This window comes from Engraulis encrasicolus, unplaced genomic scaffold (assembly GCF_034702125.1).
Source record: "Engraulis encrasicolus isolate BLACKSEA-1 unplaced genomic scaffold, IST_EnEncr_1.0 scaffold_28_np1212, whole genome shotgun sequence".
Taxonomy (NCBI): domain Eukaryota; kingdom Metazoa; phylum Chordata; class Actinopteri; order Clupeiformes; family Engraulidae; genus Engraulis; species Engraulis encrasicolus.
The window spans coordinates 1910417-1936847 of NW_026945577.1; the positions used below are offsets into that span (position 1 = coordinate 1910417).

The window sequence follows — 26431 nt, forward strand, 5'->3', positions numbered from 1 at the left end:
CACTGTGGCGCCAGAGAAACCAGCGTGGGTGGCGGAGGTCACTGAGCTGATACGCGCTGTGTCCTTGCAGACAGCGCGGAACGCGCGCCCAGGGCCTAGGTTGTGTTGGGGGTGTGGCCAGCCGGGCCATCTCCTGAGGCAGTGCCCCAACGCACCCAATTCTCCGGGAAACGGTGCGGGGTCCGTATAGGGGAGGCTGTACGGACCCCAGCCCCAACCCCCTCCTCTTCGTCGTCTGCGGGAGGGGCCCGGCGGCGCCGACGGGGAGGTCTCGCCTCATCTTCCCCTGAGGCCGACGACAGCTCGCCACCTGTTTCCAACCCCTCTTCCTCACCGGCAGGAGGGGCCCGACAGCGCCGACGTGGAGGCCTTGCCTCATCTCCCCCCGAAGCAGACGACAGCTCGCCGCCTGCTACCTCCCCCTCTTCCTCACCGGCAGGAGGGGCCCGACAGCGCCGACGGGGAGGTCTCGCCTCATCTCCCCCCGAAGCAGACGACAGCTCGCCGCCTGCTTCCTCCCCCTCTTCCTCACCGGCAGGAGGGGCCCGACAGCGCCGACGGGGAGGTCTCACCTTATCTTCCCCCGAAGCAGACGACAGCTCGCCGCCTGCTTCCACCCCCTCTTCCTCACCGGCAGGAGGGGCCCGACAGCGCCGACGGGGAGGCCTTGCCTCACCTCCCCCTGAAGCAGACGACAGCTCGCCGCCTGCTACCTCCCCCTCTTCCTCACCGGCAGGAGGGGCCCGACAGCGCCGACGGGGAGGCCTTGCCTCACCTCCCCCTGAAGCAGACGACAGCTCGCCGCCTGCTACCTCCCCCTCTTCCTCACCGGCAGGAGGGGCCCGACAGCGCCGACGGGGAGGCCTTGCCTCACCTCCCCCTGAAGCAGACGACAGCTCGCCGCCTGCTACCTCCCCCTCTTCCTCACCGGTAGGAGGGGCCCGACAGCGCCGACGGGGAGGCCTTGCCTCACCTCCCCCTGAAGCAGACGACAGCTCGCCGCCTGCTACCTCCCCCTCTTCCTCACCGGCAGGAGGGGCCCGACAGCGCCGACGGGGAGGCCTTGCCTCACCTCCCCCCGAAGCAGACGACAGCTCGCCGCCTGCTACCTCCCCCTCTTCCTCACCGGTAGGAGGGGCCCGACAGCGCCGACGGGGAGGCCTTGCCTCACCTCCCCCTGAAGCAGACGACAGCTCGCCGCCTGCTACCTCCCCCTCTTCCTCACCGGCAGGAGGGGCCCGACAGCGCCGACGGGGAGGCCTTGCCTCATCTCCCCCCGAAGCAGACGACAGCTCGCCGCCTGCTACCTCCCCCTCTTCCTCACCAGCGCCAACCTACGGCAGCCTTCCCCCTTTGGATGTGGTGGTAGTCGGGCGCACCTGCGTTGGGGACTTTTGCCACATACCGGTGACTGTTGAGGGGGTCCCCTGCACGGCCCTTGTAGACACCGGGTCCACAGTGACTCTGGTGAGGCCGGATGTGGTGCCCGACCATACTCCACTGGAACCCACCACTGTGCAGCTGCGCACGGTCACGGGTGGGTTGGCCCCAATGAAAGGCCGGGGCATGTTGACTTTGACTGTGGGAGGGAGGGTCATCCGTCATCCTGTGTGGGTGGCGAGTGTGCAGGACCCGTGCATACTGGGGTTGGACTTTTTGAAGGCTACGGGCTGTCAGCTTGATCTGGGTGGGGGCACGCTGAGCTTCCGAGAGGGGCCCGCCCTCCAGTTGTCAGCCTTGTCGGCCTCAGCGTCGGGGCCCGTGGCCCTGGCCGCCCGCGATGTTGCCACCTCTGTGCCTCGGGTCGGTGTTACTCCCCAACGCCCTCAAACCCCACTCCAACACTCCGCTGCCCCCCTGCCGTCACCCTTTCAGGTGGCAGGGAGCCCCAGGCCATCTACACCCGGCGGGGTTGCACCGGTTCCTGCCAGTGGGAGCTGTTCGTCCCCCGCTCCGCTTCCCCTGAGGGAGGGGGCCCCGCACTCTGCCCTGGTGGAAATATGGAGGGAGAACTGCGAGGGCCTTGACACCCAGCAACAGGAGCAGTTGTGGGGGCTCTTGTTCGAGTTCCGGGACAGTTTTGCACAGGGTGAGAACGAGGTGGGGCGAACCCAGCTGGTGGAGCATGAGATCAACACTGGGGACGCTCGCCCTGTAAAGTGCAGACCCCGTCGACTTCCGCTGGCACGCCAGGAGGCATGCGACCAGGAGGTCTGGAGAATGCTGCAGGCTGGCATCATTGAGCCGTCGGACAGTCCCTGGGCCTCACCCGTGGTGATGGTACCCAAAAAGAACAGTACGTGGCGCCTGTGTCCGGACTACAGGCCCTTGAATGGGGTGACCAGGAAGGACTCGTACCCATTGCCACGGGTGGACGAGTCTCTGGACTTGGTGTCTGGGTCCTCCTGGTTCTCTTCTTTGGACCTCCGCTCCGGCTACCACCAGGTGCCCCTATCACCCGACGCGGTTCCAAAGTCGGCTTTTTGCACGGGACGGGGCCTCTGGCAGTTCAAGGTCCTCAGCTTCGGTCTGTGCAATGCTCCAGCCACCTTTGCCCGACTCATGGACCGGGTACTGGCTGGCGTCCCTCGCCAGGAGTGCCTGGTCTATTTGGATGACATCTTGGTTCACGGCGGCACGTTTGAAGCAGCGCTGGAGTCACTGCGTCGGGTGCTGGGAAGGATCCGAGGTGCCGGCTTGAAGCTCCACCCGGACAAGTGTCACTTCATGCGGCGACAGGTGACTTTTCTAGGGCACCGAGTGGGGGGGGAAGGCATCAGCACGTTGGAGGACAAGGTGGAGTCTGTGAGCAGCTGGCCTGTCCCCACCTCTCCGGCGGACGTAAAAAGTTTCCTGGGCCTGGCCTCGTATTACCGGAGGTTTGTACGAGGGTTCGCGTCAATTGCGGCTCCCTTGCTCCAGCTGCTGCAAAAAGACCAGTACTTTTCGTGGACGGACAGTTGCCAGGAGGCTTTCACTCGGCTGCGCCAGGCCCTGTGCGAGGCTCCCGTGCTGGCCCCACCAAACCCCTCCCTGCCGTTTGTTCTGGACACTGATGCTAGCGGGGTGGGCGTCGGAGGGGTGCTGTCCCAGCCGGGGGCGGAGGGAGAAAGAGTCGTGGCGTATTTCAGTCGGACTTTCAACAAGGCTGAACGGCGCTACTGTGTCACCCGCCGTGAGCTCCTGGCCGTGGTGCTCTCCCTACGCCACTTCCGTTATTACCTGTGCGGCCTGCCTTTCACCCTCCGGACTGATCACTCCGCTCTGCAATGGCTCATGTCTTTCAAGGAGCCAGAGGGGCAGGTTGCCAGGTGGTTGGAGGAGCTGCAGTCCTACAACTTCACGGTGGTGCACAGGGCCGGGGCGCAACACGGCAATGCAGACGGTCTCTCTCGTCGCCCCTGTGCTGCAGAGGGGTGCCACTACTGCGAGCGCAGGGAGCAGCGTGAGCGGGAGCTATGCGAGCAGGAACACCAGCTGGCCGTGCGGCATGCCAGCACCGTCACCTGCCGGGAGCTGCAGGCGGTGGACGCGCCGGAGTGGAGGCGACAGCAGGAACTGGACCCCGACGTGCTGCCGGTGCTCCGGTGGGTGGAGGAGCAGCAGAGGCCGCCGTGGGAGGAGGTGGCCAGGCTCTCTTTAGCCACCAAGGGCCTCTGGGCCAAGTTTCCTGCACTCCGTCTACAGGACCGCGTACTGCAGAGGGCGTGGAAGGAGCCGGCCACGGGGGAAGAGATCTGGCAGGTGGTGGTCCCCAAGGGCCTGAAGACAGCAGTGTTGGAGGCGGTGCATGGGACTGCAGGATCGGGGCACTTCGGGGTGGGTAAGACCCTGCGCCGCCTTCGACGGGGGTACTACTGGGGCCAATTCCGCCGGGATGTGGAGGACCTCTGTCGACGCTGTGACCCATGCACGGGAAGGAAAGGCCCAACCGGTCAGTCCCATGCCCCTCTGCAGCAACATCTTGTAGGGGCCCCCATGGAGAGGGTGGCCGTGGACGTGATGGGCCCCCTTCCCCGCACCGACAAAGGTAACACCTACATTCTGTCTGTCATTGACTATTTTACCAAGTGGCCTGAGGCGTACGCCCTTCCCAATCAGGAGGCAGAGACTGTGGCTAATGCCCTAGTGCAAGGCATATTTAGCCGATTTGGCTTGCCTGACACCCTCCACAGCGACCAGGGGAGGAACTTTGAGTCCCGGGTGTTCTCGGCCATGTGCAGTCGCCTGGGCATCCACAAGACCCGTACCTCCCCGCTAAGGCCCCAGAGCGACGGCCTGGTGGAGAGGCTCCACCGTACTCTGGGTCAGCAGCTGGCCATACTCACCTCTGAGCATCAGCGAGACTGGGACGAACATTTGCCGTTGGTGCTCATGGCCTGCCGGTCCGCAGTTCAGGAGTCCACCGCCTGCACTCCCGCCCTTCTTATGCTGGGGAGGGAACTCCGCACCCCGGCTGAGCTGGCGTTTGGTCGTCCGCCAGACGCCCCGGCCGCTCCCCCCGGCCCCGAGTATGCCAGCCAGCTTCAGGCTCGCCTTGAGTCGGCTCATGCATTCGCAAGGGTGCAACAAGAGAATGCTGGCGCCCGGCAGAGGCGCAACTACGACATCAGGGCGAGAGGACGTCATTTCCAGCCGGGGGAGCTGGTCTGGGTCTACAACCCGCAGAGGAAAAAGGGCCGTTGCCCAAAGCTGGACAGCTCCTGGATGGGCCCCTGCCGAGTGCTGGAGAGGATGGGCGAGGTGGTGTACAGGGTTATGTTGCCGCCACGAGGCCGAAGGGTGGCGCTGCACAGAGACAGACTGGCCCCGTATCGTGGCAGCGCAGCCCCCCAGTTCCCCGGCCCGCCACTCTCGCCCGCCTGTCCCCCACCACGTCCCGACCCCCCTTCTCACCCCTCCAGGCCAAGGCTCGTTCCGGGGAGCCCCACCCCCGCCCCGGGGGGGTCCGGACCACAGCCCCACTCCCCGGCCCCCCACGGTGGCGCGCAGTGTCCAGGGTCATCATCCCCAGAATCTCACCCTAGCCCACCCCCACCCCCACCACAAAGCCCCTTAGCCCCCAGGAACCCCCACTCCCTGCCGGGCTCTCCAACAGGGCACACCAGCCCTGTTCACTCCCCGCCGCCGCTGCCTTTTGAGTTGCGCCCCCCCGCAGGCTCAGGGATGCTCCCCAACGTGTCTCCTGCCTCCGCGGGAGTCACGTCCCCACCAGTGTCACCCTCCCCGGTGGCCCGCCCTCGCCGGGTGCGAAGACCTCCTCGGCGGTTGGCAGACTTTGTTTGTTTGTTTGGGGGTAGTGTAACGACCTATGGTGTAGGTTGAATGGTGGTTAAATGTGTGTTGATTAATTGCCAATATGTTCTCTTGTTATGTGTTGTCCCTTTACCTTGCCCCCTGTCTCCAGTGCTGCTGTGTTATTGTTTTTGTTATGGTGGGATTCTGCATTCTGGGGGGCGGGGGGCTAAGGGTTAGAATGTTGCAAGTTCGGATGTTCTGTTCGCGACAAGTTTCCCCTGTAAGTTTAAGCTACGCTGTTTTATGCTCCCGCTGTGTGGGGAGATAAATAAACGTTCCTGAGGAATAACCCCTTCTGTCCTCGTTCTTCTGGTGCCCGGAAACGCTACACTATGTAGTAAGCCCAACGCAGCTTCTCAGAGAATGTCGTCAACTAGTCGGCTAGTCGTGGGGGTAGCAGCAGCAGCATACTTTACGAAGCTACACATTTGCTTGCTGTCTCAACATTGCAAGCCCTCAAATTTCATTAAATAACAGACAGTTACCCATTATGCAAAGACTTCGGTCATAAAACCTTAGACTTTGCAATAGCAAATATACAAACTGTACCTACCCCAAACGTGAATCCTTCACCAGCCAACACATATCCTTCGTCAAATCCGACATGGTTATCCGTTTAATCCACCGATTTTGTGAGGGAAATTTGCGGCAATGGAGTTAATAAAATCCCACAGGTTAGAGATGAGCGGAGTAATATGTTTGCTGTGTCTTTTTCAAAGCAGGCAGGGCCACCGTGTCATTGGTCAGGGCAGATCATACATCTGCCCTGATAGCGTCCATAAAGTCGCGCTTATGTTATGATATTATGCTAAGTAGGCTACAGTGCTAATTTTGTAGAATGGGATCGGGGCGAGGGGGCCGGGCTTAGCTGAGGCGCTGAGAAATCTGCCCAGGCATGGCCATAGACACTAGGTGTAAACTAGACTTCTCAACAAAAATAAAACCCGATTCCACTCGCAAAGATCGTCACAAACTACAACATTGATGTAATACGATTCCCAGTGTGATTGAGGTTGCAATACATATTTTATCTACAATTTCTGAATGGATCTACTTTTCTCAGAGGAAGAGTCTTTGGGGGGGCACTGCCCATCTGCCCTTAATGAACCGGCCGCGCCTGCTTTTGACATTAAAAACTATACTACTCCGCTCCGCGTCGGGGTCTAAAGATTCTCTCTGTCGTGCTGCTATTCCACGGTAGCGACCTTCTCGCCGAACGTTAACCCTTACATATAAGCAACCGCTATGGATCAACTCCCAGTCGCTTTGCTGGAGGATCCAATTCTGGCAGTGACTTTACTCTGACCATCAGTGATGTCCAGGCTGAGGATGCAGGAGTTTACTACTGTCAGAGTTTCCATGTTATCAACAGTAAATGGGTGTTCACACAGTGATAAAGCGCCGTACAAAAACCTCCCTCAGTCAGGCTCCACATGACTGCACTGCTGCTGCTGGAGCTCACTGCAGGTGCTGTGGGGTATGAGTCTCTCTCTCTCTCTAAGACACATTAATTGCAGAATTTCTAATTATCACACGAATGTGCATTCCTGACACATTGGAGTCATTGTTAGTTATAATATCCCATATAAGCAGGTTTACCTGAACAGACATGATGGACTTTACCCTGCACTAGAGGGCCTGAGTGTGTCCACTGGGCCTCCAATAGGCTTCTCTGCACTGCGGACTAAAATAATGTTGAAATAGTAACAGTTTATAATGGAGTTCATGGGTTTTGTGTCCCATTATATTCCACATTCTCAGCGCTGCTGCACCTCACATGGTCCATTGCAGGTCATGTATGTTACATAAGACACTTCCCATAAGAGCCTTAAGACACTGGGTCCTCTTCCATAAGCAGCTTCCATCCCCTTACACTCTCTCAGAGTACATACTGTAGGCCCACATCCATCACCATGCAATGGCCATTCACACATCTTGATAGTGATCCACATATTGATACAGTAGATATAATCTCCACATAGTATTAGTAGAGGCCAAGAGTTTACTGATTCTTTAGAGTTGGGAGTAAACATTACGTTTGTTCACAGTGGTGTAGCAGCAAATTGTGGGCCCTATATGTATCAGCTCCAATGGACCCCCCACCCCCAGCCATAATTATATCTACATAAATTGGTCTGTGTGTGGGCCCCCTATATACATGGGGCCCTGGTGTCTCAGTCACACGTTACCAGCTTGAACGACACCCCTGTGTATTCAACCGCAACTAAAGCCTACTGACATTCAGCCATAACTTAATAGATGGAACTTAATTCAATACGCCCTACTGCCTTAAAATCAGTTGTCAGCCTTCTTGTCTATAACATTAATCAGCAATAATTAATCAGCCAACATAGTGGATGCAGCTCTGGTGAAGTATTTGCATGTAGATGCTGATTTGCATGAGTGGATAACGGCTCTCATTGGTGACATTTATGTCCTTGTGTGTTCTTATAAGAAGCACTACAGTGACTGTGTTTGTCATCATTGATGAAAAATAATCACATAACATGACTCCCATCTTCATGGTCTTCTGGATATTTATATCCTCCTTTACAGGTAAAATATTACTTTAATTTAATATTTATCTAGAAATGAGTTTGGAATGTTTCTGCATGCCAGAAGTTGATGATGTTTCTGTCTTCTCTACAGAGTCATATGGACAGGTCACTGTGACTCAGACTCCTGCAGTGAAAGCTGTTCAACAGGGAGGATCAGTCACTCTGAACTGTAAAACCAGCAGTAACGTAGCGAATGCAGGGTCATCAACCCCTCTTCTTGCCTGGTACCAACAGAAACCTGGAGCAGCTCCTAAACTCCTCATCTATTACGGCAGCACACTCCAGTCTGGGACTCCATCCAGATTCAGTGGCAGTGGAGATTACAGTGACTTCACTCTGACCATCAGTGATGTCCAGGCTGAGGATGCAGGAGTTTACTACTGTCAGAGTCGCCACATTCTCAACAGTAAATGGGTGTTCACACAGTGATAAAGCGCCGTACAAAAACCTCCCTCAGTCAGGCTCCACATGACTGCACTGCTGCTGCTGGAGCTCACTGCAGGTGCTGTGGGGTATGAGAGACTGTGTGTGTGTGTGTGTGTGTGTGTGTGTGTGTGTGTGTGTGTGTGTGTGTGTGTGTGTGTGTGTGTGTTTGTGTGTCTGTGTCTGTGTGTGTCTGTGTGTGTGTGTTTGTGCCTGTTCCTGTGCCTGTGCCTGTGCCTGTGCGTGTTAAACGTAACATATCGCCTAATGTGAGATGAGTGAGGAATGTCTCAACCAATTATGTCAACCCCAATAAATGGAACTGATGGAACGTCAGGAGATTCATCCAGGTAACACTGTGTTACTAACACATGGTCACATACGGAAAAATCCAGAGCCCGGTATGAATGCCAGGGGTTTGCAGAAGCACTTTAATTACCTCCACCAAGGAGATGATGTTTTCGGTCGCGTTGGTTTGTCCGTGTGTCTGTCTGTCTGTCTGTCTGTTTGTTTGTTTGTCAGCAGCATAACTCAAAAATGATCAACGGATTTGGACGAAACTTTGTGGAGTTGTTGATAATGACCCAAGGAACAAGTGATCAAATTCTGGTGGTTATCCGGATCACGAACCGGAACCTGGACTTTTTAAAAGATTCTTCACCATTGCTGGCCTATATATCTAGACGCCCCTAGTGACCAGAAATTGAATTGCGGGGACACCACAAAAAGAAGGCAGAAAGATTTAGGGTAGTCGAGCCGGTTCCTTGGCGGAGGTCTGCGCTCTCTGAGTGCTTCTAGTTTCAAATGTAACTGTTGTGGGAACTGGCACCGGGCCGGCACCATCCTGATCGGCCTGAATTACAACCCTGTGTCTCATTCCACACACTTGTGTCAGTGCACCGGCGACGGTCAGAGGTCTTCAGTGCACACAGTCCACTGAGGTCTTCAGTGCATAGTCTCGTGGAAAAGTTTGATCCCAGGACAGCAGTGTGGAGGATGGACTCATTTGGAGCAGCAGAGAGAGAGAGGAATACATGTCAAAGCACAAACCCTACTATTACAGCTCCCCAAACCCCTATTGTTATGATAACTCCAGGCTGTCTTTACCTAACCTGACTCTCCTCAAATGAATGTAATCCCAGTAACAACCTGTAAATAACTAAGTCGCTTTTGATAAAAGCGTCAGCTAACTGTCATGTAATGAAATGTAATGTAATGTATTGTAATATAGAGAGTGAACGCAACAGTGATGTGGATGGTGACGTAAGTCACTCTGGAGTCTGGTTTAAAGCATCAGCTAAGTGCAATATAATGTAATGTAATGTAATGTAATGTAATGTAGGCCCAATAGAGTGAAAGCAGCGCGAGTGAGCTGCAGCAGCTTCTGCACCATGGACAGCAGCAGAAGAGAGAGGGCAGGTGGAGTAGAGTGGACACAACCAAGAGGAGCCAAAGGGGGCAGTGCTGATCCCAGGACAGCAGTGTGGAGGATGGACTCATTTGGAGCAGCAGAGAGAGGAATACATGTCAAAGCACAAACCCTACTATTACAGCTCCCCAAACCCCTATTGTTATGATAACTCCAGGCTGTCTTTACCTAACATGACTCTCATCAAATGAATGTAATCCCACTACGTTCATCTGGTGAGAGTCAGATTACTCCTTACCCCCAACACAGGCAGATAAGTAAGTGTCCTTCAACATAACTAAATAAAATATCATCTATATCCCTCTCCTTGGCAGCTGTGGTAGGCCACTCCCAATGACTGTGTTCCACTGACGTGTTGCTTCTCTCTGCTACATGTGCAGATAAAGGCAGGCAGCTTCCTATTGGCTCTCTGGAGACAGTGGGGATACAGAGGCTACTAGTTAGAGCCCCACTCTCTGGATTTGGGGAACATGGGAAATTGGAGTAGAGAGAATGAGTGAATACATTTTATTTTATTTTTTTCTACTGTATACAGTTATATAATTTGCACAATGTGCTGTGAAATGTGGACAAGTTAACTCTATAACTATGCACAAAGGGGAAGATGTCAAAAATGAATCATATCACAAAAGATATGACGTCTTTGGGTAATATTAGCTGTATCATCACCTTTAAAACAGACATCCATCAAATGAAGGACTGATCACATGAAGCCATCGTGCCTCAGAGGAGTCTGGTCCACCCAGCATGACACATGGCGCCTGGTACAGTCTGGTCCTGATCAAGCATCTCCCCCTAGTGGAGGGTATCAGGAATAACATGCCACCTCTTGTGTGGGCCCTGCACTTGTACAACCATGGAGGTGCCAGGGAAGAGGAAATAATCAGCAATATGCAACATATGGAGAAATATAGAGTATACACCTGTTATGAAGTTAATCTATGAAACAATACTGGAAAGAAAATGTATTCCTGAAATATTTTTTTGGGCTTTTCATGCCTTTATTATTTGAGAGGACAGTTGTGAGAGGGACAGTAAATGAGTGGGGAGAGAGAGACGGGAAAGGGTCGGCAAAGGACCTTGGCCGGACTCAAACCCGGGTCGCCAGCGTAGCAGCCCAGTGCCCTACCGCCAGAGCCACGGCAGGTCCCTTGAAACAGATTAAACTTTAACTCACCTGCTGGCAAGGGGGTGATCAGAACATTTACATTAGAGGGAGCTTTTAGACAGGACACTGTGTGCTTGTGTGCATACGTGCATGTGTACCTGTAGTGTATATGAGTACATGTGTGCATGCATGGGTGCATGTGGAGTCAACCTGTGGGAAAGTGAAACAGTGTGACTAAGCACAGATGTCTCAGGGCAGTTTAGGTGTAACCCAGGAAACAGTGCACTCTGTGGGGGAAACTAGTATTTGCATTGCCAGGCTTGAGTGGGCCTACTAGTCCCAGAATAGAACAGCACTACTGCCAGATGTTCGAGAGTTCCCACGAGATTTCAAAAAGGAGGCATTACTATCATGACTTTTTAGAGAATTATAGACAAATTGTTTTTACAACTTAATTTGATAAAGAACTCGTGTAGAATGGAAGTGGGCCTATATCATGGTAAATGTAACTATACATTTGAAATGAATTTTATGAAGGACAAGATCAAGAAGTTTTTTTTTTAATGTCTGTAATTGTTAAACCATGTCATCCTTTATAAGATTTTGAGGCCTCGATTAAACGCTCTAGGTACTTATTTAAAAACAAAGCTAGAAATAAAACCAACATACTGTGTAATGTCAAAAAAAAGGGCAGGACGCCAAGGCACTCTTCTTAGATAAAACCGCTTTATTATAAAGGCTAGTTCATGTTTGAACTTAAATAATTAAAAATACTGCCACTGCCAACATGTTTCGGCCGCTACAGGGCCTTCATCAGGGCACAAGGTGAATCAAGCAGTGTAGCACACAAGAGTCTCAAACACACTAATCAATCAGCTGATTGACTCAAGGTGACGTAGGCGGAGTCTGCTCCTGCAGAGCTGCAAGGTACATGCAAACAACCACAACAATAGAAAGCTGCCAGTGGCAGTCTTAAAAATGTTAAATACATAGAGAGTATCCCATTACTGAAAAGAAAAACAAAAAACATTACAAAGCTCTATGGTTCAAAGAAAAGATATCATGTCTATATTGTCATTGTCACTGTGTAATGTATGGCAAGCCCAGGCCCGAATGGCAGATTTCACCATTGTAAAGAGAAAAACAATGACAAGTCTAAAAATCAGGGCCGGTTTTAAGCATAGGCCGGCTAGGCGGTCGCCTAGAGCGCCATGTGAAGAAGGAGCGCCGAAATGGCGCTCTCCGATGCGTAATTTTGCGATATGGAGGTTTTTTATGAAGTCGCAATCAACAAACCGTGGTGAAAGCGCTCCTCACAGCAAAACGCCCCTCAGCCAATAGTAATATCGCTTTCAACTGTCTCTGGCAGAGTCATGAATAGGAAAAGAGTTGTGTATATCCCATTGGCATACGTGGGCAAGGGGCGGGGTCTATTTTCCGTGTCATGGCTCCTCCCTGTAGACTTCAAGAAGTTCCATATCCGGAAGTGGGCCCCGTAGACTTTCGTTTGACTGTCGACACCTTTCTCGGTAAGTTGATAAATGGGAGAACAAATCGAAATGTTTTCTGTGTTTCAGTATCCGTTGTCTAAAGTATAGCCTTCAATTATGTAATTGCATGTGGTTTGCATGAAAATTGCGATGTCGATGTTAAAGACGAACGCTGTTTAGGAATGAATAACCACTTCTGGTAGCTTAAGTTAGCATAGCGGCTTGGCTCCGGTCCAACTTCACAAGTGGCTACGTTACAATCCTATACAATGCGCTACTATCTGTATCATAAACGACTGTGTTTTCTACTTCCCACATTCATATAACGCCATATTACCCGTGTACATTCGTGGTTTGATCTTCCCAGCTATTTGAATGCATGTAGCTGCATGTGGTTAGCGTAGCGAGTAAGCATTTACGTGTGGATGTGTTGGCTAGCTACAAAAATTACAATTGAGTCCCGAATATTAAAGTACTGAAGTTGATGACCCCAGGTATTTCAGAAACCGAGAAATATATATTTCTGTTGAGTAAACCATGGATGTTTGCTGAACAGTTGCTGAACAGTTTGCTGAACAGTTTTGAAGTTGGCTAGTCGAACTACTATGCACAGTCCGTAGCCAGATGTGCACCGCATTGACAATGCGCCGTATACCTGTATTTCTCCTTTTAGCTCTGTGAAATCAAATAGTTTCTGATTGATTTGAATGAGTGGTGGATTAATGTCTATTTTTTTTGTCTGCCAGTCTATCACTCCTCTATCACTCATCTGTTTTGTGTGTTTGATTAGGGACTTTGGTTCGGCATACACTGCTGGCTGTACCTATTGTTGTCATTACTACCATGTGGGACACAGTAAGATGCGTAAGATGCCTTGTGAATCTAAGGTAATTATTGTATTGAAATTGACACGACATATATACCAGTATATGTGAATAGTCTGGTACTATATGTTTGTAGTTCATATGTGTAGGTCCAAACTCCATGACAGCTGATGAGGTATTGAAGGCACAACTGTAATATTTATTTCAAAGCAATTGAGGTTCAAGTAATATGTAATGTAGTAATGTAGGGAAGTGTGAAGGCATATTTGGCATTCATTTATAGGCAGGTGTTTAACAGAGAAAGTAACCATTGAATTGCATTGTAGGACATTCCTAAATATCAATCATAACCGAATCGTTGCTGAAGAAATCGTTTTTCAAATCAAATCGGCATGAATGCTCTGATTTATACCCCTAGTCATGACTAGAAGAAAATAAAGACAAAAACACATTGACAATTTGTCAACGGTTTATTCTCCCTGTTTGACATGTTCATGCTGTGTCTTGAGGTTTTTTTTGTGTTTGTTTTTTTTTGTTTGTTTTTTTGAGAAGAGAAAATTGTCAGTGCCCTTCCCAACTTCATGTGTTTCTTTATGTCATTGCTCTTCCTCATACAGCTTGCCCCCACATTCACCGCTTGGTGTGTTGTTATTATTACTATGTGATTCTTTACTTCACTGATGACCCCTGAACAGATTGTCAGTGCCCTTCCCAACTTCATGTGTTTCTTTATTTCATTGCTCTTCCTCATACAGCTTGCCCCCACACTCACAGCTTGGTGTGTATATTATAACAATGTGTTTCTTTATTTCATTGCTCCAGGTGTGTCATGTTCACTCATCATTCACAGATATCCGGCCCTTCTTCATACAGCTTGCCCCCCTCCCCACATTCACAGCTTGGTGTGTTGCTATCATTACTATGTGATTCCTTACTTCACTGATGACCCCTGAACTTCATGTGTTTCTTTATTTCATTGCTCCAGGTGTGTCATATTCACTCATCATTGACTGATGACCCCTGAACAGATTTCCGGCCCTTCTTCATACAGCTTGTCTTCCACCTTCACAGTCATGGTGTGTATATTGTTATTACAATGTGATTCTTCATTTCATTGCTCGTCTTCATGCAGCTTGCCCCCCTCCCCACATTCACAGCTTGGTGTGTTGTTATTATTACTATGTCATTCTTTACTTCACTGATTACCCCAGAACTTCATGTGTTTCTTTATTTCATTGCTCCAGGTGTGTCATATTCACTCATCATTGACTGATGACCCCTGAACAGATTGTCAGTGCCCTTCCTAACTTCATGTGATTCTTTATTTCATTGCTCCAGGTGTGTCATATTCACTCATCATTGACTGATGACCCCTGAACAGATTGTCAGTGCCCTTCCTAACTTCATGTGATTCTTTATTTCATTGCTCCAGGTGTGTCATATTCACTCATCATTGACTGATGACCCCTGAACAGATTGTCAGTGCCCTTCCTAACTTCATGTGATTCTTTATTTCATTGCTCCAGGTGTCATATTCACTCATCATTGACTGATGACCCCTGAACAGATTGTCAGTGCCCTTCCCAACTTCATGTGTTTCTTTATGTCATTGCTCTTCCTCATACAGCTTGCCCCCACATTCACCGCTTGGTGTGTTGTTATTATTACTATGTGATTCTTTACTTCACTGATGACCCCTGAACAGATTGTCAGTGCCCTTCCTAACTTCATGTGATTCTTTATTTCATTGCTCCAGGTGTGTCATATTCACTCATCATTGACTGATGACCCCTGAACAGATTGTCGGTGCCCTTCCCAACTTCATGTGTTTCTTTATTTCATTGCTCTTCCTCATACAGCTTGCCCCCACATTCACCGCTTGGTGTGTATATAACAATGTGTTTCTTTATTTCATTGCTCCAGGTGTGTCATATTCACTCATCATTCACAGATATCCGGCCCTTCTTCATACAGCTTGCCCCCTCCCCACATTCACAGCTTGGTGTGTTGTTATTATTACTATGTGATTCCTTACTTCACTGATGACCCCTGAACTTCATGTGTTTCTTTATTTCATTGCTCCAGGTGTGTCATATTCACTCATCATTGACTGATGACCCCTGAACAGATTTCCGGCCCTTCTTCATACAGCTTGTCTTCCACCTTCACAGTCATGGTGTGTATATTGTTATTACAATGTGATTCTTCATTTCATTGCTCGTCTTCATACAGCTTGCCCCCCTCCCCACATTCACAGCTTGGTGTGTTGCTATTATTACTATGTGATTCCTCACTTCACTGATGACCCCTGAACTTCATGTGTTTCTTTATTTCATTGCTCCAGGTGTGTCATATTCACTCATCATTGACTGATGACCCCTGAACAGATTGTCAGTGCCCTTCCTAACTTCATGTGATTCTTTATTTCATTGCTCCAGGTGTGTCATATCCACTCATCATTGACTGATGACCCCTGAACAGATTGTCAGTGCCCTTCCCAACTTCATGTGTTTCTTTGTCATTGCTCTTCCTTATACAGCTTGCCCCCACACTCACAGCTTGGTGTGTATATTGTAACAATGTGTTTCTTTATTTCATTGCTCCAGATGTGTCATGTTCACTCATCATTCACAGATATCCGGCCCTTCTTCATACAGCTTGCCCCCTCCCCACATTCACTGCTTGGTGTGTTGTTATTATTACTATGTGATTCTTTACTTCACTGATGACCCCTGAACAGATTGTCAGTGCCCTTCCTAACTTCATGTGTTTCTTTATTTCATTGCTCCAGCTGTGTCATATTCACTCATCATTGACTGATGACCCCTGAACAGATTTCCGGCCCTTCTTCATACACCTTGTCTTCCACCTTCACAGTCATGGTGTGTATATTGTTATTACAATGTGATTCTTCATTTCATTGCTCGTCTTCATACAGCTTGTCTCCCACCTTCATCTGGTTCTTCACTTAATTGCTCCAGGTGTACCATATTCACTGATAATGATATTTGTTGTTCATATACAGCAGCATAGACCCCTTTTACAGTTTTAATTTTCTGTCTATTTCAATGTTACACGTTGAGTATGACCGCTGCATGTCTGTGTTGTTGACAGGCACAACACTCAGGAGTGCTGTGAGTTGCATGACACCTGCAGAGGCTCCATACTACAGACTACTACTACTCGGTACTACAGAAACCGGATCACTTGACAAGCCTGTGTCCTGTTTTGGCCTTCCACACTCTGTAGGATTGCATAGGCTCCATTTCTTCTCCCACATCACCATTCCAAAACAACTCCAGATGTTTCGTTTGTATTATGGCCAGTTTCTTTACATCTGTTACACTACCTGTGTTTTGCACCCAAAACTGGACTGCTCTATCTGTTTCTTGTTTTTTATCATTATCACTTGCATTGCTGTAAATATGTTCCATTAGCTCAGTTTTGCAACTATGAAGTGTACAGTTTTGTTGTTGTATTACTGTTACGCTGAGCAAAAAGAAACCTCAAACCTTACTCTTAGGCCTATGTGAATTCTTCATGCGTGTCGTGCTCTGTCAACAGTTTGATGCTTACAAAGCATTCCAAGTGTCTGTATGATGTTCTACCATTATGCTATGCCTTCACACAGTTAATAACAATAGGTATACAGTATTAAAAATGCATATTCACACTAGGTTATTGTCTAACTTGGCACCATAGCAGTGAGCATCCAGTGTATTTCTGTGTTCAAAACATACATAAATACATTTTTAAAAAAAAATAATTGACCCACTCAAGTACTGGTTATACAGTTGTTGTCTTTTTTTAATTATAATTTATTTAGTCCACATGACAGATCCATGGCCCTGCTCCATGCCACTGATTCAGAGTCGTGTGTAGGGACTACACGTCTCTGCCCTGATCCTCTTCACTCTGCCTGCATGCAACGATGCATGTTTTTGGCAGGTCTGATGCAGCCTCATAAAGGCTAAAGCTGGCCTGCGTCTCACTGCTAGAGATCTATAGACATACAAGTGTATGTGATTAGTTTTTAACGAATTAATATTTGTAGTGTAAATAATGAACACAACGCTTTTGCGATTACAGTCAAAAGCTACCAAGAAAGTTAGCATCTCATAGGTAAGTGGCGGGCTCCTGGCTAAGCTAATGGTGATTTCCCTCAAAACGTGATAAAAACACACCAGTTCTACGACAGTAGCGTGTAAACAACACAGTATTTTATATCACCTAGATGTACTAGACGAATTACCTAAAAAAATGGGATGGATCCCGTTTGTGTGCATATTTATTCAATGCTTACCGTAGAAAGGCTTATTCTGCTCAGTAGAAGTCAATGACGGCTCTCTGTTTGTTTAGAACTTTAGCGTGTCCAGAAGCGTGTCTACACAGCCACTAGGTGACTTTCCCGCCGAGATCAAAGGTAGGCGTAACTCTGTTATCAATGGCTCTGGTCTCTGGGAAGTCTGTGAACCAATAAACAGACAGTCCTGAGAAAGGGGGCGGGACGAGTGACAGCGTGCGATCTATTTTGAATTTGGAGACTCACTCCAGAGACAGAGGGAAGTGCAGACAGAACAGTGCTGCTCTGCTGGGTGGAGAATTGTTATGTTCTCATTAAACCAGTCATTGCATGATGCAGGAGTTGCAGAGGTTGTTTTGGAATTGTGTGATTCAATCAGCAACCGTTTGTGATTATGGAAAGCCTAATAGTTATGAGGCTACTGTTTGGAATTAGAGGGAAAAAGAGCTTTGTTTTTGATCTGAGAAATCGCTAGTTAGCATGCTAACATTAGCCAAGTATGCCAAGCAATGAAATCCAAGCAATGTAAAGTAAGACTGGTGCAATGTTTAAAACAATTTTAGCTGCCATATGTCCTTCCATCCACTTGAATGAATTACCTGCTTGTTGTAATCTTAAAAAAACATTGTTTCCAGACCAGAATGACATGCTGAGTGATGTAGTATTGCAGACAAGTGAGGCTATTTACTATATTTTGTATATTATTCTCCCTTTATCTCACCCTGTCCCTCCAGTTCAAACACATAGATAGCCCCCTTCTCATTCTCCTACTCACAAATGCACCACTATTTCCAGTCCAGAAATGAAATTGGTTCGGAATCATAGACAGCACAAATGTGTAGCTTATTAAAATTGTTATGCTGACATGCTTTGTGATGCTGTAGGTAGGCCTAGTGTAGATAGGCTATCAATGCAGACCTCCTTGGTAGGCCTATTGTCTACACATGCATTTTACATGCAAATGTACTGTAGGCCTATCACTTTCCTGGCATTTCAATTCCATATTACAATTCAAACACATTGATAACCTCCCTCTCATCTGGGGTTGGGGGCACCACCACCATCACATCCAACACACCACACAGTGAAGCTACTTTCATGCGACTCAATCTGATGTGTTGGTTGCCTGTCAAAAAGAACCAGAAATCCATTTGATGCAAAACAATTATTGTTCTTGATGCTATTTAGTTAAGCTTACTACCGGTATTACTCTTTTGTTCTGTAAGGTATAAAAAAAGAGGCCTTTTTTTCTTTCAAAGGTTTGGCGGGGGGGGGGGGGGGGGGGGGGGGGCGGGGCAGAACTCAAACTCGCCTAGGGCGCCAAATAAGCCAGAACCGGCCCTGGGTCCACCCAGCATGACACATGGTGCCTGGTACAGTCTGGGCCACCCAGCATGACACATGGTGCCTGGTACAGTCTGGTCCACCCAGCATGACACATGGTGCCTGGTACAGTCTGGAGCTGATCAAGCATCTCCCCCCAGTGGAGGGCATCTCTCTCTCTCTCTCTCTCTCTCTCTCTCTCTCTTTCTCTCTCTCTCTCTCTCTCTCTCTCTCTCTCTCTCTCTCTCTCCATGGATATGCGTGTGAGAGTTATTCTATGGGAACACAGACTTCTATTATAACTAGACTGCGGATGTTCGATGCGTTGTGAAGCAACGGCTGGGGGCGGGACATGGGACGATTTTGGGGCGGAAGAAGGAAGTAGAGCGCCTTTTTCCATGTATCTCTATGGTGGACTTGAAGCCATATAATTCCTAGGCAATTCTTGCCGAGTCGGCCCTGTTTCGTTAAAACGGTAGTCTCCCCTCCCTCCCAAACAACCCAGATATTTTTTTCGGGCTGACCCTTTATTTAAGAAAGCTATTAAAATAGTTTAAATGACCAATGAGCATGGCTATTTGGGTTGATTGGCAGTTGCCATTCTTTAGAATTATTGTTTTGATTGACAGGCAGGCCGTTGTCAAGGAGAAGGGCGAGTCTCGCGGCGTCTCCAGGGGAAGCCCCCTCCCTCCCTGCTGCATTACTTTCAACCAGCTCTGCTTTCAACAGCTTCATCACTGCGATGGGTTATTTAATTTTGGTACACTTTCCCCACAAATATGCTTTGTTGTACTTTTGGATGTACTTCTCCGTATTCTGTAAGGACCTCTGCGGTTTTGGTAAGTAAAATAAAAGCTTGTATACGTGGCTGATTGACCAAAATGACTGAGCTTTGTTTAACAAACACGTACGACAGTGCTAGCTTGTTATTAGCCAAAGGCAGCATGCTGATCTTTCAGTGTTTGATGATCTGTCGGTTTGTCAAGTAACTTAATTGTAATCTGAATGCCTTTGCTTTTGAAAGCAAAATGTGTCTGTTTGGCGTGCATCAGGTGTATGGATTCCCTCCTTCCGTACCGTAGCCAAGTCCTTACATATTCATTCACGATGCTGTAAACATTTCACTACCATTCTGGCACTATGCTGGCCAGCCACATCGGAAAAGCAACCTAGTCTAGCTGTGTTCCTCCGTCAAAAACTGTCAAATATTGTTTGTTTCTGTGTTGCCAAGTTGCTAGTTGGTGATGAAATGCTGGTCATTGGTACGTTCGTTTTCAGTATGCAAATGGCGTCATTAATGTTGACTGTACTGAGTGACGAGTGCATAGTGTAATGCAAACTGTCAGTAATGTTGACGATTGCAGGCCTACTGACGAGTGCATTGTGTAGTAAACATCCTTTCCCCATCCTCATGTGACATGGTTTCATTCTGTAGGCAAAACAACAAACCACACTTCACCTGGAAAACACAGCCAGGACTCACTGTCAGGTAGGCCTAAGTTTCAAATCCCTAAAGTATGCGCTTGAGTTAAGACCAGAGACCTTCCAATGTAAGGCTAACACCATCATCTGCTTACTCTGCATGTGTTTATATATTAGTAATAACATAGTAATGAAATATATGTTGTTCTCATCACCCTTCGTTTGTCATCATTTTCTTTACAGATGTCTGAAAATGTACAGTACACGCCAGCAGGTCTCACCATAGTCAACATCATTAAGGATTTGGCTCTCTGACCTGAGAAGAGGCCCCATAAACACACCTGACAAGGACCAGCCACTGTTGCCAGTGCACAACTGAGGACCTGACCAGCCTGCTGCCATCTATGATACTATATAGTACCCGGTATGTAACATTACACTACACTCAGCCAATGCTTGCATCCAAAGCGACTTTCACTTATTTTTACATGTGCCTCCCAATTTGAAGGGACAAAAAGTAATTGGACTGGATAAAAGTATAGATCAAGCGTAGTAAACTCTCAGCGTTTGTCAGTAGCCACTATCTTCAATAATTACAAGGGTACCAATTCTATTGAAGGATATGCATGCCCACACCATGAAACTACCACCCCATGATTTTCACTGATTAGGTAGCATGCTTTGAAACACGAGCAGCCCATCTCCTTATCTATTGTGTTTTCTTCCCATGAACCTGACACTAATACAAGTTCAGCTACTTAATGTTGAGGTAAATAATGTAAACGACATAAGTATGTTAAGTTGTTGGTGTACCAAACAGTGACGTATTCTCATCACACTTCATATGCCATTATTTTATTTACAGCGGAGGTGTCTGAAGACGTGGAGTACACTGCAGCAGGTATCACATGACCAAGGACTTGGACAACGTCTCTGTTTACATCTATAGTGTATTACACAAGTGAGTCTACACCCCCATATTTCTGCAGATTTAATGGGACAATAAAAACATTTGAAAACTGAAAATGAAGTCTGCACTTCAAGCTCATCACATTAAATAAGTAAAACAGGAGCTTGGTGAGCAGACTTAATTTTCAGTTGTCATTTGACTTTGTTAGTCCTGCACCCAAAACTTTTTTGAGAAGGATGTTCATGGGTTTTTCCTTTTTAAACAAATGTAGACATTTTTACTACACTGAAATGTTATAGTTACTCTATATATACCAGTGATATGCCTCAATTATGTTCATGTTACATTATTTTTTTTTAAATAATTAATGTATTTATCGTTACAGCTGAAGATGTGCACAGTACGCTGCTGCCTGCATCCTACCACCACAGAGGATCCGATGTGCAGAACCAGCTTCAAAAACCATTGCAATTATGAAACACAGTTAATAAATGCTTATATACAGCAGCCCGCACATTTTGTTTAATTTGTAATATTGGTTAACACACTATTGTTACAACACAATGCAGGTGGTACATGCATTGGCAGGTATCAATAAAAAGAAATGTATGGAGCATAATCATATTGGGATAGAGCAGTGGTTCCTAACCTATGGGTCAGGACCCAACCTATGGGTCGCCAAAGATCCACAGTGGGTCGCGAAGCCCTCTTGATTTTAAGGGGTTTCGTTTTAATACCATATAGCCCATGTTGAATATATGACAAAGTAAAGCTTTTAAACTGATATATGCATAGAGGCAACAAAATATAAGCGACACATCAAAGTCATTCTATATTTGACTGAAGACAAATTGAGGAATACAATTTTCTAATGAGTTTCCGCAGGACTCCCTCTCGCCTGGGACTCCCTCTCGCGTGGGCGCTGGCACGATTGGGTCACCAAAGCTTACAATGGTAAAAATATGGGTCCCTGAAGAAAAAGGTTGGGAACCACTGGGATAGAGGAAGATATACAGTAGACTAGAGCATGAGGGAGGGGTACTCATGGTATGACAAAAATGCTTAGGGGGTACATGAGACAAAAAAGAAGTTGGGAGACACTGTGTGATTGAAGTAATGCATTTCTTACAAGCTTGGGGAAGAATGCCCACTCCATGATTTGCAAGTTTAAAAAGCAGAACATAAGGGTGAATATTTCATTTTAATCTTGATGTTAAGCATACAAAACACCCAGATGGTTAGTCATAGCCTACTAGGCCAGCTATGTCTTACTAACTGAAAGGTGTTAACTTTGGTTTGTTTACCATACCGTCTACTTCTAAGAGTGATATAAATAAGAGAAGCTTTGTATTATGAATCTTTTCAAAAACTGGGGGGATCAGCAAAAAAAATGGTCATGATGACTGCTCGACACGGCAATCTTCATCTTCAATCTTCCGGATGACAGCTTGGCGTCGAGGAGCCTTTCTTCAGCGTCCATGGTTTGTCTGTCAAACGGAAAGGTTTTGCATGTCATTTGATGCCCAAACATTCAAAGTTATTTACAAATGTCCGTAGAGGATTAACTTGGTGTGGCAGACACAAACCAAACAATATTTTACGCAGATGTACAACATGAAAAATGGAGCATTCTGAGCTCTCATACAAATGCAATGTTGATACTGAGTATTGCTGACATGGATTATGTTTTGCCAAACGGTACGCCGACCCCAAAGACACATCTGTTTGTAGCTAAGTTTGTAGCCTAACTTCCCATTTATCTTTAATTGCGGCTACAACGTGGTGAAGTAACTTATAGTAAGCTAGGTCTTACGCCACTCGGCTGGCTCACGTTAGATGCTAAGCTAAAATTATTATGGTCATCATAACAAGCTCTTCAAGGTTTCGTTATCCCAAAGTATCATTTTATTAATAGCATGGTATATTTGCCATACTTACCGATCACCAGTTCCATTTGAACTTGTGTTGGTGTTTTTATGACAATCAAGTGTTTCTGTGTCGACCAATTCCACAGCTGAAAACAGGGTTCAATATTTCTGCTGGGGACGCCATGTCATATTCGGATGGGAGGGGCGGGACATGTCTTGAAGTGTCTGTTTGTGGATTGGCCGGTGATGTCGACCTATCAGCAATGTAGCTCAACGTTGTCAGGGTGATTATTATATTTCCGCATTTTTGGGGCGGAAGAAAATCAGCCGCGGTTGCTTCAAAACCGTTGAATGGAGTTCTATCGAACTCCGCAGTCCAGTTATACTATACACGTCAGTGTATGGGAAAGTGAAAGAGGGAGACTAAGCACAGATGTCTCAGGGCAGTTTGTAGAGGTGTAGCAGGCAGAGACGTGCGGTCAGGGTAGGCAGGGTAGGCAGTGCCTACCCTGGGATAAATGTCTTAAAAATAAAAACTAACACGTGTTTAAAAAAATATTCTTCAGAGTTCACATAGGCCTACACAACAATAACATTGATTCAGCATAAATTATGAGCTGTTTAAAGTACAGTATACACAGGACAACGATCAAAAACCTAAGTAATCGCACGAAGCAAAGCGTTCAGGCTTGGGCAGGTTGCCGTGGCAACGCGCAGTCCCGGCTGGTAGCAGAGACAGGCTGAAAGCAGAGCTTTCGAATGCCAGCCAGGCAGCCCGGTAAGGCTCGCTTTTCCTCTGCCTACCCTGCCTTCAATGCTGTCAATGTAAAAGTTTGCGCATGCGTATTAAGTTGTCACATAGCTTGTCAATGGGACTAAAAGCAGAGCCTTTACTCTGTGGCGGGAGTATGTGAGCCAATCACAGCGCCCAAAATGAAAAATTGTTACAATTCAGGTAGTAGCCAATTTCTGCCCTACAGGCAGCTATGATAGCAACAACTAGCAAGGCAAGGCTTGTTCAAATCTCTAGCCGTATCGGAAAGAAAACATGGCAGTCTTTGGCTTTTTGTCTTTATTATTTTAAAAAATGCCGAGAAGTAGCAAGAAAGACGGTTCAAGTGACAGACAGCTGAGCCGTTTGCAATCGCTGCATTGTGGAAATATTCAACATCAGATGGGTAGCAGCTTCAAGTAGTTTGCACTGGGACAAAATGTCTTCATCATGTCAACCACCCCGGGCTTTTAATGGAACTAGCTTGCATGAAAAACACAGCCTACTTGTGATTCTGCTTTAAGGTAAGATTCATCTAATTATTATGCTGCGGGTAGCCTTTTAACATGAACATGCTCAAGTTTTTTCGTGGTGCCTTTTGTTGTCACCGTTTGTCAGGGTGTTGACATTGAAGATTGGTTGTGCGGTGGTGGACATGAATAGACCGTGTGTGTGTTATTATGGACGCGAGATTGTTTTTTGAGCGTACGACATGACTCCATTTCCCTAATTTATTATGATGATGACTACGCAATGCGTGAGTTGTGTGGAGCCTGTTAGCAAGTGCAGCTGCGTTCTTTTGAAGTGCGCGGTGTGCGAGTCGAGATCAACGTGGAACAGGACGATTGACTGGGGATGGTTTCTCGGAGTGCTTCCGCACTCACAAATTGACTTTATTTGAAACACCTTGCACAACCGTAGCTGAAGTGTTTGAGAATACTATCACGCACAACAATGAGTCTCAGAAGTGGTTTCGTTGGTTTACTCGATACTGTCTGAATGCACGGGTCATGTTTGCAAGCAACCCGCCCCCTTGCCTACTTTCCTTCTTGTCTGTGAGTGTTTGATTATCAGCACAAAACGCGGCAGTGAGGCAGGAGCTGTTACCTAGGTTGGTTTATTGCTAAATGTAAATCGTTTCCCCCTCACATGCTATGGTGTGATTCACAGTTGGTGAACTAGACATTTTATCTTCAAAAGTAGGCTACACTGTGCCACCCTCCATCCATGTGAAACGCCCTGGCATTTGCAACAGAATAAACAGAAGAGCAACAAAATCAACTGCTAAAGCCAAAACTTAAAGCTTTCCCCCCAAAATGTTGTAGCTTTCTAAATTATTATTGTAAAATGTAGGCCTACAGGTCCTTAAAGGTGTACAAAGTATGGGTCCTGGAGCTAATTTGGCAATTTGGCAAAACAAATAAGTGTAGCTGGCCTTTTCAAGAAATTGAAATTATGTTTTCACTTATTGTTTCAGATTTAGGTCTACTGACAATGTCCAAATGTCTAAATAGTGTAGCCTATTTACTTATTTAGTTATTAGAGCTGTGGTGGTTAAGCACTGATGGCATCTTATAGCCTAACTTACTTTATATTTACAGTATTTAGAGAAACATAGGCCTACTAATTTGTTGCACATTAAAGACCATATCAGCATGTTTATGTGAATAGGCCTATTTGCCTATTCAAACCATACCTTGTGGCATAAGGCCCCCCTCTCTCTCTCTCTCACACACACACACACACACACACACACACACACACACACACACACACACACACACACACACACACACACACACACACACACACACGTTACATTTCAGATCTGCATGAAAGGGGACTATTTGTTCAAAGTTTTTAGTCTTTTGTAAAAGTTTTTAGCTGATAGTTACTCTCCAGATTTGGTTAAAATGCAGGAAATTGCATCTAAGAAATACATTTTTTTCTGGGGGAGGACCGAACCCACCGTTAATATATATATATATATATAAATAGATATATATTCTATATTTACTGCCTACCCTACCATACCCTTCACTGCACGTCACTGAACCCAGGAAACAGTGCACTCTGTGGGGGAAACTAGTATTTGCATTGCCAGGCTTGAGTGGGTCTGCTAGTCCCAGAATAGAGCAGCACTACTGCCAGATGTTCAAGAGTTCCCACAAGGTTTTAAAAAGGCGGCATTAGTATCGTGACTTTTTAGAGAAGGATAGACCACTTGTGTGTAGGATGGAAATATAGAAGTAGGCCTACTCATGTCTGGATGTGGGCCTTTATCATATATAGGCCTATTCAAATGTAAATATTTAATTAATTTTATGAAGGATAATATCTTACCAAATTGTCTTAATTCATTGTTTTACAGCTTACAACGTTGAATGTAGTAGTATAGGGGAAATTACTATTTTTTATTTATTTTTAATCTGTAATTGTTAAACCATGTGATCCTATTTAAGATTTTGAGGTCTTGATAACCGCCAAGCCCTTGGTACTCTTTCTTTTTAACCAAAGTTATGTACATTCATTGTTGAGAGGAAGTTAAATGCAGAAATAAAACCAACAAACTGTATAACTTACAGTACGGCAGGCACAGGTCCTTCTTAAGATAAAAATGATATTAAAAGATTTAACCATTCTAAAGACAAATGCTACGACAAGACTTAAAAACTGATTAAAATTCTTTATTTGTAGAAATGG

The 26431-nt window shown here is 47.0% G+C and overlaps 2 long non-coding RNA genes across 4 annotated transcripts; both read left to right on the forward strand.

Annotated features, from left to right (window-relative positions):
• The first annotated feature begins 12205 nt into the window (after nt 1-12205).
• Nucleotides 12206-16646, forward strand: LOC134443172 (uncharacterized). 3 transcript variants are annotated; one of them, XR_010033588.1, is made up of 3 exons: nt 12206-12345; nt 15922-16012; nt 16245-16646. It is a non-coding gene; the product is annotated as an uncharacterized LOC134443172 (long non-coding RNA). The 3 variants fall into 3 exon arrangements; XR_010033587.1 differs by lacking the exon at nt 12206-12345 and adding an exon at nt 15168-15306; XR_010033589.1 differs by lacking the exon at nt 12206-12345 and adding an exon at nt 15681-15815.
• Nucleotides 16647-19071: 2425 nt separating this feature from the next.
• On the forward strand, nt 19072-21914 carry LOC134443169 (uncharacterized). Its single transcript, XR_010033583.1, has 5 exons — nt 19072-19595; nt 20192-20245; nt 20422-20602; nt 21044-21139; nt 21474-21914. It is a non-coding gene; the product is annotated as an uncharacterized LOC134443169 (long non-coding RNA).
• Nucleotides 21915-26431: the final 4517 nt, after the last annotated feature.